Source organism: Lynx rufus, unplaced genomic scaffold (genome assembly GCF_022079265.1).
Source record: "Lynx rufus isolate CCGP_SWC_20201006 ecotype Redwood Valley unplaced genomic scaffold, mLynRuf1.p SCAF_3, whole genome shotgun sequence".
NCBI lineage: Eukaryota > Metazoa > Chordata > Mammalia > Carnivora > Felidae > Lynx > Lynx rufus.
Genome location: NW_025814845.1, coordinates 133,361,410 through 133,367,409, shown reverse-complemented (window position 1 = coordinate 133,367,409; position 6,000 = coordinate 133,361,410).

The window sequence follows — 6,000 nt, the reverse complement described above, 5'->3', positions numbered from 1 at the left end:
GGCTTGTACCACCCACTGTGTGGCCGCCTCACCTTGCTTACTAGCCTCATGCCAACTGTTTTCCAAGAACCTCCACGCCAATGGGATGTTCTCTTCTGTGTCCCCAGAAGATGCCAGGATTGTCCTTTCTTTGCCTTTTCTCATGCTGTTTCCCACGTGGAATGTCCTCCACCCCCATCCTTTTTCTATGCAATGTCTGCCCATACTTTAGAGTTTATCTCAATTCCCTTCTTCTCCCTTTCAAAAATATTTTAACCAATCATTTTAAAAATCGGGAATTTATTGAATTCTTAGAATCAAGACTCTTCTGGTATTAAAGGAAGAAGACATAGAGGACATCAGGAAAGTACATGCCCATGCTCACTCACAGACTGGATAGTGCCTGTGTGTGAGGCTCTGTGCAAGATTTTGTGTAAACCACACTGAATGAAACAAAGTTCCTGCCCAAACTTTCAGATGGGCTTCTTTCACTTAGTAATACACATTTGAGGGTCCTCTATGTCTTTTTATGGCTTAATAACTAATTTATTTTAGCACTGAATAATATTCCATTGTTTGAACGTACCATAGTTTATTTATCTTTACTTACTGAAGGACATTTCAGTTTCATCCAAGTTTTGGCAATTATGAATAAAGCTGCTATAAGCATCCATCCACATGCAGGTGTTTGTGTGGATATAAGTTAACTATGCCATTTTAAAACCTTAGATTTATATAAATTTTAAAGATTATTGGAGACTCCAAATGTAGTTCTGTTACTTACTATCCTTACCAAGTTTGTACATGTTTGGAACTTTCTAGAATATTGTCAATTAAAAGAAATAAAAACAATTGCTTGAATTGTCAATAACATTTATTATATAAAAATGTATTTGTGATCTGTCATCAAGACGTGAAAAGAATAAAAAAGACTATTTTCTTTGTAAGATGCAGCAGGACATTTTAATAACAGGGCAAGTGACATTTTTATACAGAAGAAATCTAGCAATGTCAGGTTTTGACTGTACTTAGTTGTTTCAGAGCACATCATTTGATGAAGGAAATAGTTAAATCTATGTAATAATGAGCTGTGTTGTAAGTGGTGTTCTCACTTGTGAAATTATTTTTAATTTTTTTAATTTTTAAATTATTTTAGTTTAATTTTTTTTAACGTTTATTTATTATTGAGAGGCAGAGACAGACAGAGCATGAGAGGGGCAGAGAGAGGGGGAGACACAAAATCTGAAGCAGGCTCCAGGATCCAGCTGTCAGCACAGAGCCTGATGTGAGGCTTGAACTCATGAACCGAGAGATCATGACCTGAGCCGAAGTTGGACGCTTAACTGACTGAGCCACCCAGGTGCCTCTCACTTGCGAAATTATTTTAAAATTATTTACCAATATTTTTTCAACAAATTGATTAAAATGAAATCAAAGGATTTGTATGCCGCAGGATGGCCCTGGCAGGACATCACGTATTTCAGAGACTTCAAGTGTACATAAAATAAGGTAATCTGTGTTGATACTGACTTCTGATGTCTTTATTAATTTTTTTAATCAATTTTTTAAGAACAAAATTTAAAAATCAAGGGTTTCAGGGATACCTGACTGGCTCAGTTAGTAGAGCATGTGACTCTTGATATTGGGTTTGTGAGTTTGAGCCCACCATTGGGTATACAGCTTACTTAAAAAAAAAAAAATCAAGGATTTCAGAAAAATTCTGTGATGAGTTGTCAGTCTTCAGCTGAGAGTTACTATTTGAAGATGTTTTAACTAGACGAGACATACCTGCCTGTGTTTTCATGCTGCTGTTTTGAAAATTCTCTTCTGAGTAACTTACTTTTAGGGATATTATGTTTTTACGTCCTATCTTTTAAGTTTATATTTAGAAGCAGATATAGCCCTTCAATGATTGTGTCATGGAATGAGTTCTACATTTTTATAACATTATGATTCAAAAGATACATTTAAGGTCTTAAATAGTGATATTTTAAAAATAACTTTGATATTATCTCAGATTTAAAGTTGCAAATAGAGTATAAATAATGATTTTTCCTCCTGAATCATTTGAGAGTAAGTTCCTGACTAGATGCTCCATCACCCCTAAAAACTTCGGCTGTGTTTTTTTCTCTGAATAAGGATGTTCTCCTCCTATATAATCATGCTAGAAACATAAAAATCAGGAAATTAACATTAATACCTTATTACCATTTAAACCACAGAATCCGTTCACTTTTCACATACTGTTCAAAAAATGTCCTTCATAGTAAAAGGATCTAGTTTATAATCCTTATATTTAATTGTCCCATTACTTTAGTTTCCTTTGATCTGGAATAGTATCTTAGTTTTTCCTTATCTTTCATGACCTCAACACTTTTGAAGATTGTAAGTTAAATATTTTGTAGAATGTCCCTAAATTTTGGTTGTATGATATTTCATCAAAATTAGATTTAGATTATGCAACTTTGGTAAGAAATTCACAGAAGTGACGCTTATTTCAACCTGTCAGGTTATCCAAGGTTTGATTTGTCCCATTACTGATGATGATCACTTTTGGTCGCTTGGTTAGGGTGATATCTGCAAAACTTTTCCACTGTGAAGTTAGTCTTTGTGATTAATAAGCATTTTTGTAGGGGCACCTGAGTGGCTCAGTTGGTTAAGCCTCCAATTCTTAATTTTGGCTCAGGTCATGATCTCATGATTCATGAGTTTGAGCCCTGCATCGGGCTCTGCGCTGGCAATGCGGAATCTGCTTGGTATCCTGTCTCCCTCTCTCTCTGTCCCTCCCCTGCTTGCTTTCTATATCTCTATAAAAATAAATTTAAAAAAAAATTAAAAATAAGTATTTCGTGGAAGGGTGTCCTAGCTAACACCATATGGTTCGGTCTAGTTTTCTCCCTTTACATATCTCTAGCTCCCCTTTCTGACAATGAGAAAGTGCTTTCTATTATCCTTAATATAGTTATTATCTTGACAAATCCTCTTCCTGCATAGTTACCTTCCTCACCCCTCTTTAGTTCTGACTCCCAATAATGGACATTTTTCCTGCATGAGCACTCTCCTTGCCCTGTTAGCCATCTGTTACAGAATGCCAGGCACCACCTTCCTCTGTGGACACCCTCCTTATCCCATTGTGGCCCCAAAATTCCTCTCTGGGATGCCATAGGTCCTCTGTCACATCCAGCACAGAAGAATACCTTTCTGTGGTTCACCAAATAGCTTTAGGGCTCAATTGTTCAGGAAGAGAATGATAGAGTAAGGGGCAGGTAAGTGATGGTTATAGGAAAATTTAGGAGAAGTTGAAGGGGATCATCTTATACCACTCCCAAATGTGCATGCCACTTAAAATGAAGACAATTGAAAATAAGCAAACATAGAGCCCTCCACCCTTCCCCTATCTGCCTAAAAGCAGGACATATATTTCCCTTTGTAAGGGTGTCTTCCTCCTCCCTCCATACCAGGAGGAGAACAGCTCTTGTCACTGGAGATGGAAAGTTGGCACCGAGGTGAGTCTGCACAAACAAACATTATTAAATAGCCCCTTTTCTCTCTCTCAGGACTAAAATCTTAGGGGTTTCAATAAACACTTTTTGGAGGCTAAGTTCCAAGTGATTTATCATTAGTGAAATAAAATTTAGCTTCTACTTTTTTGACAGACCTTGACAGAAATGCACAAGCACTTACAATTTTGCCTAGGAAAATGCACAAAAGTGCCATTTCAGTGAAATTATAACTCTTACTCTGTAGCAAACTTAAATGTGAATATGGAAAATTTTAACATTGTTGCTCTGAAGTCAATGCCTTAAGGGCATCTCTGTTCAGTTAAATTTAAGTAGTGAGTGTAATTGGCACATTTAATTAAAATGTTTATTGTGTTTCTGTACAACTTTGACTTGTGTAAACACTAAGATGGGAGTTTCATTGGATTCTATAACTTATTTCCAGCATTTGAAATCCTCCTCACAATCTATGGAAAATATGCAATATTCTATTTTCTTAGATAATTACAGCATCAAAAGTATAGAGGTAGTTTACTACCTTGTTAGGAAGTAAAATACACACACACACACACACACGCACACATACACACACACACACACACAAACTGACACAAAGACAAACTTTCCCTATATTCAGTCCATTTATTTTAAAAAAAGATAATTTCTATCTTAAATGATGACTATCAATAGCTATTTAAGATGTTTAGAAATAAAAAATAGAAGTATCAGATGTGGGGGTGCCTGGGTGGCTCAGTTGGTTAAGCATCCAACTCTTGATTTTGTCTCAGGCATGGAATCAGGTTAGTGAGATCGGGCTCCATGTCAGGCTCTGCACTGACAGCACACAGCCTGCTTGGGATTCTCTCTCTCCCTCTCTGCCCCTCCATCTCCCCTGCTCACGCTCTCTCTCTCAAAATAAATAAGTAAACTTAAAAAATACTGGATGTAGTGGAGGATTGTTAAATAAATTACGTGGTGTAGTTTCAGAACTACATATTTGCATATGTTGAACAATAGTCTATATTGTTTGTTCTTATTTATATAAAATAAAAGCTATATGTGTGTTTATAAAATGCTGATATATTCACAATGAACTGTTAACAGTGGTCATCTTTGGGAAATGGGACAAATAATTTAAGGAAAAATGGGAGATTTTATTCTGCAGTTTATACGTTTAAGAAAATAAAATTTGGACTTGTGTTTTAAAAATGAGTATTCCTGGGGCACCTGGGTGGCTCAGTCGGTTGAGTGTCCGACTTTGGCTCAGGTCAGGATCTCGCCATTTGTGAGTTCAAGCCCCGCGTCGGGCTCTGTGCTGACGGCTCAGAGCCTGGAGCCTGTTTCAGATTCTGTGTCTCCCTCTCTCTGCCCCTTCCCCGCTCATGCTCTGTCTCTCTCTCTCAAAAATGAATAAACGTTAAAAAAATTTAAAAAATAAATAAAAATGAGTATTCCTTTAATAATAATAAAAATAATCTGAAGTTATTTATAGACAATTCAAATATGTGAAAATTTGGTTTCTTAGCTATAGATTAAAAACCTGATTGTAATATTAGCTCTCTTTAGACCTTTTGAAAGAAGGTGAGTATGAGATCAGTGGTTCTTAATCAGGGATGATTTTGTTCCTCAGGGGTCAAATGGCAAAGTCTGGAGACATTTTTTACGTCACAACTTAGGGGGCTGCTATTAGCATCTAATTAAGGTAGAGTCCAGGGATACTGTTAAACATCTCACAAAGCACAGGAAACCTCCCCCAAACAAAAACTTATCTGTCCTAATATGTCAGTAGTACCCAGGATGAGAAACCCAGGACTTGTCATTGGTGAAGAATCAATAGGAAAACACTTCATGCCAGCAGATGACTAACACATGAGCTCACTTGCAGAACAGGCAATTGATTACTTCAGTGGCTGTTTATCCTTCTAGTGGAGACTTTCTAATTGATTTTAAGAGGTTTTAGAAATAGATGGACATTACCAGTGCAGCTTTTGTGTCTCTGGAAAGGTTGCAACTGCTATTGTTTTGACAACTGGGAAAGAGGTTGCACATTGTTATGTCCACTAGTCCCAGGGACTCATGGTAGTTAGAATCATTTCTTAAAAAAAAATTTTTAATGTTTATTTATTTTTGAGAGAGAGAAAGAGAGAGAGAGAGAGAGAGAGAGAGAGAGAGAGTGTGTGTGTGTGTGTGTGTGTGTGTGTGCAAGCAGGGGAGAGGCAGAGAGAGAGGGAGACACAGCATCTGAAGCAGGTTCCAGGCTCTGAGCTGTCGGCATAGAGCCCGATGCAGGGTTTGAACTCATGAACTGTGAGATCATGACCTGAGCTGAAGTTGGACGCTTAACTGACTGAGCCACCCAGGCACCCCTAGAAAGAATCATTTCTTAAGTGCAAGAATTATTAAACAATGGGTTGGGTTACTAAGACAGTCTCTGGAAGTTTTGAGAAATTGGATAGATAATTTAAGCATATTCTGCCAAAAGTAAAAGAATTGGCCACAGAATATTTTCAGGACTCTTGAA